At 41.4% G+C, this 14,951-nt stretch overlaps 1 protein-coding gene and 1 pseudogene across 1 annotated transcript in view; one reads left to right on the top strand and one right to left on the bottom strand.

Moving 5' to 3' along the window:
- Positions 1 to 14,951, top strand: part of LOC110298429 (olfactory receptor 13A1-like) — a 47,723-nt gene that overhangs the window by 16,538 nt on the left and 16,234 nt on the right. The gene's annotated exons all lie outside the window — the stretch shown is intronic.
- On the bottom strand, positions 7,819 to 9,420 carry LOC110298428 (annotated as a pseudogene).

Consider the following 14,951-nt stretch of genomic DNA (forward strand, 5'->3'; position numbering starts at 1 on the left):
GATTAGAAGATCATCATGACTGTTAGTCTGTTTAAGGACAAAGGCTGGATTATTACTTACAACATTCATAGAATCTCAGCTTCCTACAGAATATGTGTTGGCCTCTTGGGAAAAGTACTAATATCACCCTGGGTACTTACCCTAGTCATTCCAGTTGCTGCTTCTAGTCAGGATCAAACCAGGCAGCTGCTGCACAGTGTCATGGAGTAGCCCCAGTATTTGTCCTATCACAGAAGAGAAACTACAGAAAAAAGTGGTTGGAAAAAACTCACTTTGGTGGCCAGTGACTGCCATTTTGCCTGCATTGGTCACCAGAGGCATGTCATAAACTGTTATATCCAACAGACTAATGCAGTTTTTTTCTGGGTTAGTTTGAATGCATGACGGAGAGTAGAATAGCCCTTATAGAAAAGCACAAATCCACACTTATTTTCTTCATACATACTGTGTCTAGCAAGCGTTATATTGAGCCTCTCATTCCTAAGAGTCTAGCTGAGACACGTGATATCATCTTACTAAGATGTGATACAGCTATGTAGAGGAAAAAATTAAAAGTTTTATAACTGCTCACACATGCATACTGTGAAACTGTCTGATGATCTGCATGTACTTGAGCCCTTTCTCCATAGTCCTATACAGCTTTTTGTGAACTTAGTTTTGATTGCTAGTGTACCCATTTCTTCCTCAGAAGACGTGTAAGAACCTAGTATTCAGTTGGGGGGGGGGTTGTGGGAACAAATTCACAACAGCCTCTCATGGTTACCTCTAAGCCAGATCTCAGCAAGGCTGGCCTGAAAACCTTCAGAAGCTGATCCTCAGCCAGGAGCAGAGCAGCTGAGGCTCCTCACCAGGGTCAGGAACGAGAGTGTCTGTAAATACCGTGGTCAAGACAGCAAAATTGGCAGAGGAAGCATCTGTACCTCCAGCCCTATTAACACAGCACCCTCCCCATTATATGGTCATTTTTCTTGATACTTAATTTTAGACAGCTGTATTTTTTTTTTAAATGACTCCCAGTCATGCCAACCCCGATTTGGAGCAGATAGCAGATCAGGAGGCTGGACTGATGTTTTCAACTCAAGGTAAAGAGCATTTTCTATCCTCAGAACAACAGGTAAGAAAATATCTTTTGTGGCATTTTCCACCAATCTCTCTGGACACCAATGACCAAAAGGGGTACATTCAAAGTACTATCTAGACATCAATATGATTCATTTAAATTTGTTATTTTCATCTCACAATTTGTGGGAATACTGTGGGAGAATGAATACATCTAGTTATGAACATAATTCAAATATAACAGAAATTAACAAACTCTTTGATCATGATTAGAAACTAGCATTCTGCTGTTTATACAATGGAGCAGGAAACCAAATCTTTCTATCATATTCTGTTTTCGGATCTCCAACCCAGCACTCATCATCATATCCCGGATCCATTGAGAACCTAACCCTTCTGTGTTTCTGTCCCTCTGTACTGATTTCTAAAAATGGGGACAAATGCCATTTTTAGAGAATTATCTTTTGCTTGGAGTACCATTATTAGCCCGTGAAAGTCTTCACTCACCTGTCTCTGTCCCAGTGAATTGAACTGACAGATGGCTCCCACACAGAGACCACTGTGCTGAGCACTGATGTTCTCTCCTGCAAGCACTAAGTCTTTTGTCCTTCTGAAGCTCTGTCTTCCTTTGTGTTGAGTATCAATTGACCTTCACAAATTCCAGTGATTTTCTGAGACCAGGGGCAGATATTTGTTCTGGTACCTCTTGGGATAGAAATCCAACGAGAAATCTCTTAGGATCAATTAAAAAACACCTCTTAGCTTCATAAACCCCAAATCCCTGAAGACTGGTGTGGATGAGTGTGGTCAGAGGAATCTAATAGGTAGGAACACTTCCTCCTCCACACTCCACACACATCTTCCAGAACCTCCTGGTATTCTCATGTTCTGTGCCAAAGGTCTCACTATAGTATTAATTGACTCCTTTGATCTCGGCCGAGAGTACTTCATGGAAACTGGATATATGCAATGGATTTATTCTAAGTATGTTCTACTTTCAATGCTTCCCTTCCAAGCCTTCAATATATCTTTATGAATTAATGTTCTGTTAGTATGTCCAGTCCATTCTGTTTGCTACATTTTAAGTCCCGGAGAATATAGACAGGGGTAGTATTCCTCAGACAGAACAGGCATATTTGATGAATACAGATGAATTCGCACATATGCAGTTAATAACTATTAATAAATAAAGCACAGCCATGAACTTAGAGAAGAATGGGGAAGGAATATATGGAAAGGTCTTGAGGTAGAAAGGGAGGACAGAAACATTAGGATCAAAATGTAGTCTCAGAAAGTTTTGAAGAAAACTCTTTTTCAAAGTTTTATGTGTCATAAGATCTTTCATCAAGAAAAACCCAAAGAAGAACAATTTAGTTAAAATATTAATTGAAAAATATGTTTTCACACAATGTTTTTTGATCATGGTTTCCCCTCTCCAAACTCTTCTCAGAATCTCCTGACCACCCAACTCCTGCCATTTCTTTCTTTCTATTTTTATAAAACAATTAAACAAAACAGGAATCAATATGCACAACCAAAGTATATAAAAACAGAAATTCAGACACCATAATAGACAAACAAAAGATCAGTAACACACACACACACACACACACACACACACACACACACACGCAAAGAATTATGAGAAAAACTCTATAGAAATGCCATTTTATTTCCCTCTTCTCTATATCCTCTCCAACCTGAGGTTTTGATCTTAGCCATTCGACTGGTGTAAGGTAGAATTGCAAGGCCCTTTCGATTTGCATTTCTCTGATCACTAAGGACTTTGAACATTTCTTTAGGTGTTTCTCAGCCATGCAAGATTCCTCCATTGTGAATTCTCGGTTTAGTTCTATACCCCATTTTTGTTTGGGTTGTTCGGTTTTTTGGTGATTCACTTCTCGAGTTCTTTACATATTTTGGATTCTAACCCTCTATCAGATGTGGGTTTAGTGAAGATTTTTTTTTTTCCCAATCAGTAGTTGACCGATTAGTCTCCATTGCTGGTAGGATTGCAAAATGGTACAACCACTCTGGAAATTAATCTGAAGTTTCCTAAGAAAATTGGGAATATTTCGACCTGAAGACTCAGCTATACTACTCTTGAGTATATACCCAAAATATGTCCCACCATGCCATCAGGGCATGTGTTCCACTATATTCGTAGCAGCCTCATTTGTGATAGTCAGAAGCTACAAACAACCTAGATATCCCATGACAGAAGAATGGATACAGAAAATGTGGTTCATCTACACAATGGAATACTACTTAGCTATTAAGAATGAGGACAACCTGACCTTTCCAGGCAAATGGATGGAACTGGAAAATATCATCCTGAGTGAGGTAACTCAGACCCAAAAGGACATGTATGGTATGTACTCACTAATCATATTAGCCAAAAAACAAAACAAAACAAACAAACAAACAAACAAAAACCCCTTTCATACAGAATACACAAGATACAGTCCACAGAATTCAAAAGCCTCAACAAACTGAAGTGTCCAAGTGAGGACACCTTAGTCCCAGTTGGGAGAGAGAAGAAAGCAATCAGAAGTGGGGAGGAAGCAAGGGACTTGGGAGGGAAATTGGATGTGGTGGGGTGGGGCAGTGGGGGGGTAGAGGGGACCTGATCTGGTAGTGGGTGAGGGAAAAAAACTGAAGCCCTGAGGGCCAGCAGAAAGAATGCAAACAGGCAACCTCAGGAAATAGGAGTTTGGGCGGACAACCTAGAATGCACCAGAGACCTGGGAGGTGAGAGACTTCCAGGATTCATAGGGAGGGACCTTTGATGAAATGCCCGAAAATAGGGAGAGGGAACTTATAGAGCCCACCTCCAGCAGGAAGACAGGACATCAAGTGAGGGATGGGGTTGCCATCCCACAGTCACACCTCTGACCCATACTTGTTTCTGTCTGAAAGAATTACAGGGATGGAAATGGAGAGGAGCCTGAGGAAAAGAAGGTCCAGTGATAGTCCCAAGTGGGATACACCTCACGGGGAGGTCCCAAGGCCTGACATTATTACTGAGGCTATGGAACACTCACAAAAAGGGATATATCATGACTGCCTTCCAAAAGACCCAACAAACAGTTGAAAGAGTCAGAAGCAGCCATTTGTACCCACCCAATGGACAGAAGTAGCTGAGCCCTGTTGTTGACTAGGGAAGGCTGAAAGTAGCTGCGGAGAAAGGCGATTATGTTTGAAGACCAGCAGTCTTAATTAATCTGGGTCCCTGATATCTATCAAACACTGGACCACCAAACAGACAGCTGATATGAGGCCCCCAACACAATAAAGTAGAGGACTTCTGGATCTGTGTTCATTCAGAGATGATGCACCTAACCCTCAAGAGACTGGAGGCTCCAGGGAGTTTGGAGGTCAGGTGGGGTGGGGGTGGGAACATCCATGTGGAGATGGGGTGAGGTGAGGTGTTGGTATGGGACATGGAACATTTGGAGGGTGGATGGGGGAGAGGCGGGGAATGGAATATGGAGTGTAAAAAATGAATTACAAATAAAATTAAATTTTAAAATGTTCTGCATGTCTTCATCATAGAATATTAGCTTATAAGTTATTGGGTATGATTAAAAGGGTATAACATTGGTAGCAAGACAGCTTTAAATTGGTAACTCAGGTTTGGAGTCTTTCAAAGATGTGGCAGAAAGCAGGCCAAAAAACTAGGCCTCTAAGAATACTTCTAGTTTAGATAATATTTAATGTGATTCTTATCCTAAAAGGTAGACTTGAAGATAAGATGTAAGACAATGTCTCTTTAATGAAGCATTAAAATTTGCACTGTCATGCATTCATAGGTATAAATTGGTAGCCATACTTCATAACTTGATAGTAATGTTTCTAATATTGATTTTAAAGATAATAAATTGTTTGAAAATTGGGTTTTGCTTTCCCAAAGTTGTAGTTATAGTCTAATATTGCAAAAGAAACTTAAAAATTCTAAAATCTGTTCTCACTGCAAGAGGAACAAAGCTCAGAGGAGCCTCAGGGAAGCTTGCATGGCTTTCTTTTGTTTTGCAAACAGTGCCTAGGAAGTTCTGGAAACTTTTCTCTCCCTGCTTTCAGTGGAATTTCTCTTTAGCTAAATGAACACTGTTGCAGATCTATCCAAGATGATCTTCTAAATAAAGTTCAAATTCATAATTCATAAAAGGTCAATCAGACTGTAGAACTTATAAAGGCATTACAATCTGGCTTGCCAACTTCACGTAAAATTATTATAGATTTAAAGGTTTGTTTTTTCCTTTGCATCCTGATAATTGTAAAGGGTTTGCTTCTAGTGAACTGGTAATCACTGAAAAATTTTGCCTCTAGGTATGGCTAATATAGCTTTACATTAGTTGAGAAAAATTTTTATTGTCTCTGCTTCAATACAAGAAGCTAAGAGTTTGAATCTTTCCGTGTATATTGTTTCCTAAGTGGAAAGTATTTTATTAGCTAATGCCTCTCAAGGGAAGTTTACTTCAAATCTTTGCTCTCACTCAATGAGCTTTAAAGTTCTGTGGAGTAGTTGTTGCTCCATAAGATTCAGAGACGATATCTTTATAATATTTAGGGATTTAGTTATAGTATAAAATTGTGGTACAGAAAATCTAAGCACAAAAAATTGATTTGCTTCAAAATTTTATTTTCAAAAGCTTTCAGGAGATGTCAATTGGCTAAGACCTCACCTTAAGGTCTTAAAGTGACTTAAACTTTTGTTAGACTTTATCTTGAGAGACACAAATTAACTAGTAAAAAACAAAAGGCCTTTCAGAGAACAAAGTAAGCTTTTATAATTGTTATCAATTATATTCAATGGTAATTAAATATTAGCTGCTTATTTTATTTATGGTTATTAAATGTGCCCACAGCAATTCTTTGGCAAGAGAAAACATTAATGTAAAATCATCTTTCTTCACCTCAAAGTAAAGTTTTAACATTCTATTAAGGCTGCTGTGGTGCCAATTATGAATTGTAAGATAAATTTATATACTTTCAAAAACCTATAACAAAAATTTATGTCTTAAAAACCTGACAAAGTATCTGTTCCTTGTTCCAAACAGCAATTAAATTGGTTATTGCAGAATATTGATATTTGGCCTATTGCATACCATCATTTTAATTAAAATTGATAATCACTATCCTAAAGATAAGTTAAAAATTGTTTTTATGCATGCTTTTGTACCTTCTATAAATTCATGCATGCATGCATCCCATTTACTGTGTTTAAAAACAGCCCTTCTATGGGAGAAAAGTATATGTGAATTAGATCACATGCTTATTCTTTTGACTTTCCTCCTGCTTCAGCACAGAAAATTAAGTTGTGTGCTATAGATGGTGTTTTAAAATGTTGAATAATCAAAGTTTTAATTTGCATAGTTTTAATATATCTCTCAGAGCTTACAATTGTTTAAAATTGTTCATCCCTCAGATACTATAAATTCACAAATTTGCCATGGTTTATGCATATACAACTCATAAGAAAAAATGCTGTTCTTTTAAGAAGACTGCTTTTGGACATTTAAGAATGTGTCCAAGATTGCCTAGACAAGACCTCTTAAGGCAATGCCATGCTACATTTATATCTCAGGCAGATTACAGACCTTATATAAGAATAACTGGCCATATAATCTCATTCTTTGTATAATCAAAGCAGTAATGGCTTAAGATAACATTTTGGTATTTTTTTTCAGTTTGTTATATGGAATATTTATGTTACCATTAGAAAGTTGGTTTCTAAGATACAAAACCACATTAGCAGAATTGTACTAGAATTATTTGGCAAATGACTTTTCTTTGAAAATGGTGCATGGATAAGACACTTGTCTGCATAGTATCACAGCAGCGAAGTATCAGAAAAATAAAGACATTATTTTATTGTACTCAAGAGTTCAAAATTTCTGAGGAAACCGGACACATTTTCCATCTTTCTCATCAATGGGATTTGATGTCCTTTGCTACCCCCAGAATGAAGGTTCTATCCAAAAGCCATCTTTCTTCCCCATGACACAGGACAACTACAGAGTTCTTTTGGTTACATTTTTGGTCATAATGAATCACCAACTACTTCATTGCCTTGTGATTTCAAGTTAATTCACTTCATAAGAGGTGTTCCATCCCCCATTTAGACTTCTTCACCCATTTCTAAAATTGTCAAAAGCAATACAAAAATTTGTACACCCATTAATTCTCAAACAGGACAAAGAAAGGACAGGGGAGACAGGATGGCAGACCAGGCCCTGTGGAGAGTCACCACAGCCAGAAGGCATATGGATGACACTGTGGTCACAAAGGATCCCTTACTTTGTCCTCAAACGAGTCAGTGCCAACCTTGTTGCAATTTTCTGATGCCTGCCACTCCCAATCTGTGGTCTCTACAGTGGTCAACAGGTAGCAAAAGGAAAACACAGTAAAGGTTTCAAATCCAGGGGCGTCTTAGACCTGGCTGAGAGAGCTCAAGGTATTTGTTGGTTAAACGTTGGCTTGACTGGTGATTAATGTTGGTTTCTGTTTGTTCAGGTTTTTTTTTTCAAAGTTCTTTTGTGGGTTGTTGTGTTTTGTTGTGTTTTGTTTTGTTTTTTTGTGCTGCCATAGGTATCTGCCATTGGTTGCCAAAAAACACGTTGTTCCCTCTTCAGGTGGTTTCACTGGGCGACTGTGAGTTTTTCTATGGGATGAAGTGAGGTGAGAGACCAAGAGAGCCTGTTGTACTGCAGATTCCCATGCCATCTGTGAAGCACCCACCATGAGTTCGCATTGATGCTATTTCTTAGGTCTGTAGATTTTCGCATAGAGAGGCTCTGGCTCTGCTTCTTGTTCTTAACTCTTGCTGGGACTTTCAAAGCCTTCTTCAAAGATGTCATCTGCGGTCGGATCACTGACATGGGATGCTGATGATTTGGATGGAGAACTCTGCCTAGGGGCTGGGGTTGGAGGTGAGTTGGTAGATGGTGTGGTAGAAGTCACAGGGGTCAAGTTCAATTGGGAGATGTCAAAGCCACCACAGTCATCTGTATCCTGTGCCACTCTGACTTTGTTGAAGTAACTGGAGAAGGCCTCTGAGGTACAGGTCAGGGAGGGCTGGTCAGGCTTCCGGGAGGGTACGGGTGGAGGCTGGACCATCTGGAAATCCTTGAACGTTTCCTTCCCCATTTTCTGCCTGGGCTTGTCACTTTGTGGACTTGACCTGGCAGAGTCATTAGTGCCTGGGACGGTTGCAAGGGGGGTGAGGGTACCTTGGAACATGGCGGCTGCTAAAGGCATAACAGTTTGTGTGGGCATGAAGGCGGCTGGCGGGAACTGCCCGGCCACAGTGGGCCAGGCTTGCTGGGGGGCAGGAAAGAGAACTGGCTGGCCCCATGCGATGGGCTGAGCTCCTGGTATCACCTGAGCAACGGGTGGCTGAGCACCCATGGCGATCTGCTGTTGAACAAGGAGCTGCTGGCCCCAGAAGGATGGGAGGACGGCGCCCATAGCAACATAACCTGAGGGTACAGCAGCAGTGGCGAAAGACATAGAGCCAAACACCTCTGCACTCCCCAGAAGCGTCTGGGAAGACGAAGGGAGAAAGGCATCACCTGGGGTTGCAGGAGTAGCGGGAGAGGTTGTATCAGGAGGGGTGGACATGTCTCCAAAAAGTTCTAATTGGGTCACAGCCTTGGTTGCCTCGAGAAGCTCATCAAAGTCCATTGACAAGTTCCCGTTTGGAGTGGTGGTGGCAAAGCGCAAGTCGAAATCCTCCAGTGACTGGCTATTACTTATAGGCTGACTTTTTGGCACATCATAAACACCTTCCTTCTTTTGGCTGGTGGGAACCTGGTACACAGCTTGTTCACACTGCTTATCCTTTTGTGCCCCTTTTTCCAATTCTTCTCTTTGCTTCAGCTCATAGATGAGTTGAAAGATATCTCTCAAGTCTCAGCCGTCTGGGCTGTTTTGATGGCCACAAATCTGTTATTCCCTTCCTTCCCGCAAACGTATCTGAAAGCCCGGTGATCTGTGATGTCCTTCTCAATGTAGGAAATTTCATGAATAGCATGGTGATGCTGAAGGGCCCCCGTCTTCTCATCAAAGATTTTGATTCCTCCAAAGGAGATGGTTAAAAAGATTTTCTGTTTGTGTTCTCCCTTGGAACGTGTGCCAGCAACAACACCCTTGAGCTTCATCATGGAATCTTGACATAACTTGTCTCCCCGAGCTGCGGACACTTCATCAATCCCAATCAGCTTGGCTTTGTACCGGACCCCTTCGCCTTTAAACCTCTTTATCAAAGTGGCTTCTTCGCTGCGATCCTGACCTTTCTTCCTGGAGTCTTTCTTGGCGCTGGTTTTTCACAGCTACTTGAAGTTCTGTCTCAGTTGACATCCTACTTAATCCTTAGTCCTCTTCACACAGACCCCGGGCCTCGTTCAGGCTCAAGATCCAAGAGCATCTCTTGGAGGATGCTCTCCAAGAGAAAGGCTCCTCCCTTCATAAAGGACACCACACACTGTGCATGTCATTCACTCTGGCGGAGTGCTAGGCTCCCCTGGAGCATCCTCCTTGGCTGCCGCAGGTGCCCAGGACACGGCTCTCCATGCCCTGCGGGCGGCAGCACTCAGACATGCTCTCCAGCCTGGGGAAGTCCGGGTGAGCCCAGAGCTGAGTCCATGCTCCCCGGGAAGCGATGGGCGCATGCCAGCATATTTTGGTATTTTTAGAGAATGTGCATGTCAAATTGTAAAAAAAAAAATTGTTCTTAGTGTCCTCAGTTCCTACCTGTTTCTACATAATGCTGTTAATAGTTAAGGACTTATACTTAATCAATTGCTGCAAATGGATACTCTTATTTCTGATTAATAAATAAATTATGCACATGTGACTATTAATACCCTTTTAAGCGATTTCGTTTTGCTTCTCTACATACTGGAGAGGCCTCTAGAAATGTAATTGATCGTTGTTTACAAGCCTTTAATGCTATGGATTGCTTAAACTCATTAAGACAGATAATGGGCCATCCTATACTAGCAACAATTTTACTTCATTTTGTAAGGAATTTGGTATCAAACCTAAAACTGGAATTCCTTATAACCCCATGGGACAAGGAATTGTTGAACGGGCTCATTGCACTCTGAAAAATTGACTTTTAAAAACAAAACAGGGGCAGTTATACCCCCCAAAGTCGCTAAAAGCACATCTTGCTTTTGTCTTGTTCGTTTTAAATTTTTTGCAAACTGATGTTAAAGGTCAGTCTGCAGCAGATCACCACTGGCTTCCAGTTACTTCCAGTTCTTATGCCATGGTTAAATTGCGGGACCCATTAACTAATATGTGGAATGGTCCAGACCGTGTTTTAATCTGGGGAAGAGGTTCTGTCTGTGTTTTTTTCACAAAAAGAAGATGGAGTGCGATGGCTGCCTGAAAGATTGGTTCGTCAAGTGGGCACAGATTCTGAATCTTCTAGTAAGTATCATTCTAACTTCATTAATGGCTAAAAATCCTTTTTAGCTGAAAAAGTAAATTTGGAGCACAGCCTCCACTTTCAGAGAATTTTCAGCTTTTCTACTAATTCTCAAAGTCTCCTCCCCCACACAGGAAGTCAGAGTCTGAGCTTGATTGTTGCTAATTTGCAACTTAATAAAGTACCTGGATTTCCCCAAAGAAGCTTTTATCTGTTGCTTTTCAACGATCTTCACTTTATTTTTCAAGCAGGTCAGTCTCTCCTTACAGCCTGATTTCAGCAAGCATGCAGCCTTGCCTCCAGCAAGCGCAGGTGGCAGAAATTCATCAATATGAAGAAGCATATTAAGTAAATATTGTGGCTTTGGTCTGATTTGGGAATAAGGTGTGCTATGAGCATCAGACAGTTAATGATAGGCAACCAGATTTTGGAGCCTTATCAATCTAAGACAGAGGTACATGCCAAGAGCCTGTGGTTTGTTAATAATACACCACAGAGCCATGTTTGTGTAAAATAAACACAAACAAGCTGCATGTATGCTCCTTGACAGATAAGAATGGCTCAGCAAAATCTGAGATTTCCTAAGCCAGACACAGCTGCCAGCCACCATAACTCTCAGGCAGGACTATGGAGCATAAATAAATTTTATGTCTTGGTACAGCTCTTTTTATTATATAATCGAGAGGGGGGAATTGTAGCCCCCCCCCAGCCTGAAGGGGGCTGATACAGACATTGTCACCACTGAGGTGGGGCCACCTGCAGTGCAGCTTTCCCACTTGGCTGGCTTCTTTTGAAGTGTCAACTGCCCTGAGATTCTGCTACCTGCTGAGAGGCTGAACTTGTCTTCCTGAGACATTCCTGGATAAGCAACAGCCTGGTGACCAAGTGCTGATGGCATGGTGGCATGGTGGCATGGTGACAAAGCACCAAGGATGGACTGGCAGGGGGTGGGGTGGGGGGAATGGACCTTCCCCCTTACAAGCACAGTCTCTTAGTAAACTCGCAGGCCTTGATCAGAGAAAATTTGTCTTGACCTCATCATTCTTTTCTTGCCATCTAGTTCCTCTTTCAGCCCCAGCCTGCCTTCCAGGAATACCCAGTTCATGTAGGCTGCAGTTCAGCCTCCTACAACAGACACTCATGACCCAAGCTCCAGATAAGTATAAGGAACATGGAAGCTACTTTGGCAGTGATATTGACGACTGAAGATGCACAATTGAGAAAGACGGACATGGAAGGCTTACACAACAACACCTACCCTACCCCAGACACCCTCCCAAAAGGAAGAGCCTAAAAAGGAAGGCATTAATGAGAACTCTAAAAAATTGTGATACAGATGCTGAAGTGTAGCTTTTCTCAATTGATGGCTTCTGGCCAGGGTATAGTTGGAGAAGCTGTACGTTTCTGAGTGGGACAAAAGGAGTCAGAGTTACTGGGAACTTTTCTCCCAGGAAGTAAGTCAGAGACAAATGACTATTAGGTACCAAGATGGATGCCTAGCAAAAATAAGAGTTTCTTTAGACATTACATCACTATGATAGGAATTCCTAAATAATGTATTTATGAAATGTATGCATGTAGATGTGTATGTGACTATTTGTATACTTAATTTTTGGCTGATTATCAGTTGTTTTGTAAGTTACAGTCATGAGACTAATAACCAAAGAAGTGCACAGAACATGGCTTACAGATGAAGCAAACAGTGTGAAAACAACCAAATGATTCACACATGGTACTCATTATTGTTACCATACCTGAATTAAAAATCACATAGGAAATCTCCGAGGGTCGTTTCTGTCCATGCCAGTGAGAGTGTTTCCAGAAAGGAATCGCTGAAGCAGGGATCCACTCTCTATGTGGGTAACACAATCCTAGGGCACTAGAAAGCATGAGCTAAAGGGAAAAGGAGAAAGCCTCCTTTTTATTTTATTTTTTATTAGATACATTCTTTTTTTTTTTTTTACATTTTTTATTAGGAATTTCCCTCATTTCCATTTCAAACCTATCCCAAAAGCCCCCCCCCCCAACCCCCCCACTCCCCTACCCACCCACTCCTCCTTTTTGGCCCTGGCATTCCCCTGTACTGGGGCATATAAAGTTTGCAGGTCCAATGGGCCTCTCTTTCCAGTGATGGCCGACTAGGCCATCTTTTGATACATATGCAGCTAGAGACAAGAGCTCTGGTGTACTGGTTAGTTCATATTATTGTTCTACCTATATGGTTGCAGTTCCCTTTAGTTCCTTGGGTGCTTTCTCTAGCTCCTCCATTGGGGGCCCTGTGATCCATTCAATAGCTGACTGTGAGCATCCACTTCTGTGTTTGCTAGGCCCCGGCATAGTCTCACAAGAGACAGCTATATCTGGGTCCTTTCAGCAAAATCTTGCTAGTGTATGCAATGGTGTCNGNGTTTGGAAGCTGATCATGGGATGGATCTCTGGATATGGCAATGACTAGATGGTCCATCCTTTCGTCACAGCTCCAAATTTTGTCTCTGTAACTCCTTCCATGGGTGTTTTGTTCCCAATTCTAAGAAGGGGCACAGTGTCCACACTTTGGTCTTCGTTATTCTTGAGTTTAATGCGTTTAGCAAATTGTATCTTATATCTTGGGTATCCTAAATTTCTGGGCTAATATCCACTTATCAGTGAGTACATATTGTGTGAGTTCCTTGATGTTACCTCACTCAGGATGATGCCCTCCAGGTCCATCCATTTGCCTAAGAATTTTGTAAATTCATTGTTTTTAATAGCTGAGTAGTACTCCATTGTGTACATGTACCACATTTTCTGTATCCATTCCTCTGTTCAGGGACATCTGGGGTCTTTCCAGCTGCTATGAACACAGTGGAGCATGTGTCCTTATTACAAGTTGGGACATCTTCTGGGTATAGGCCCAGGAGAGGTATTGCTGGACCTTCAGGTAGTACTATATCCAATTTTCTGAGAAACAGCCAAATGATTTCCAGAGTGGTTTTACCAGCTTGCAATCCCACCAGCAATGGAGGAGTGTTCCTCCTTCTTCACATCCTCACCAGCATCTGCTGTTACCTGAATTTTGTTTTTAGTCATTCTGACTGGTGTGAGGTGGAATCTTGGGGTTGTTTTGATTTGCATTTCCCTGATGATTAAGGATGTTGAACATTTTTTTCAGGTGTTTCTCAGTCATCCGATATTCCTCAGTTGAGAATTCTTTGTTTAGTTCTGTACCCCATTTTTAATAGGGTTATTTGATTTTCTGGAGTCCACCTTCTTGAGTTCTTTATATATATTGAATATTAGTCCCCTATCTGATTTAGGATAGGTAAAGATCCTCTCCCAATCTGCTGGTGGCCTTTTTGCCTTATTGACAGTGTCTTTTGCCTTACAGAAGCTTTGCAGTTTTATGAGGTCCTATTTGTTGATTCTCGATCTTACAGCACAAGTCACTGGTGTTCTCTTCAGGAATCTTTCCCCTGTGCCCATATCTTTGAGGGAAAGCCTCCATTTCTATGTCCCCCGCTTCTATGTGTTCTGGGCTGCCATGGTGTGAGGAAGCTTCCCTACTACATAAGCCCAACCCCACTGCACCCTGCTGCAATATAGGCCCAAACAGTCAAGTGGTCATGGATTGAAGCGTCTGGAACTGTTGCAGGAAATTCTAAAAATCATCACCATCCCAGGCTATCTATACTCAGGTACTCTCTGCCCATTGTCCCTCTGCTTCTTGTCTAACCCCAAGTGGCTATCTTCACAGCTCTGGTTTGTCTTCGTCAGAACTGCTCATTCAGTTTCAGCCATCTACCCCCTGCAGGTAGTTGTCACAATTCCCCTTAACCCAGTAAATCAAAACTCTAGAAGCTTATAATTAACCAGTCAGATTTATAGATCCATAAATTCACAATTCAAAAGATGCCCACACAATAATTTCAGAGCCAATGATGATGATACAATCTTCCCACCTAGATAAGACAAATTGTCCTGTAATTATTCATCCCTTATAAGATATTCATAGCTAACTATGGCTATTTAAAGCCACGCTGAATCTGGATTATCTTTCTCTTCCTCCATTTCTCTTCTTCTTCCTTCCCTTCTTCCCGTCCCTGTCCTGTCCTGCAACTCTTCATTCCAACTCCCTTATCCCTGTCCAATCACAGGCTTCTTATTTTATTAATATTTAAATTAATTGGGGAAAAATTCTTCTACATGGAACCATGGGACATAATCAATATTTGGAAAAGGAATCTGGGTAACAAGGATGAATTACTGTACCATATATGATTTACATTACAACTGCTGGTGTGTTATAGCATTTAGGAAGAATAAGGTAGTAGGCTGATGAAGAATGGGCATAGTCTGAAGTGAATACTGCATCTCAGCATCAGCTGTTGCAGATAGGGCCCTTTCTCCACTGTGTTGTCTTCTCACCAATATCTCAGCAGTGGGCACAGATGCACTTCTCCCTCCTCTCCCTCCTCCT

This window comes from Mus caroli, chromosome 7, assembly GCF_900094665.2.
Source record: "Mus caroli chromosome 7, CAROLI_EIJ_v1.1, whole genome shotgun sequence".
In the NCBI taxonomy this organism is placed as follows: Eukaryota; Metazoa; Chordata; class Mammalia; order Rodentia; family Muridae; genus Mus; species Mus caroli.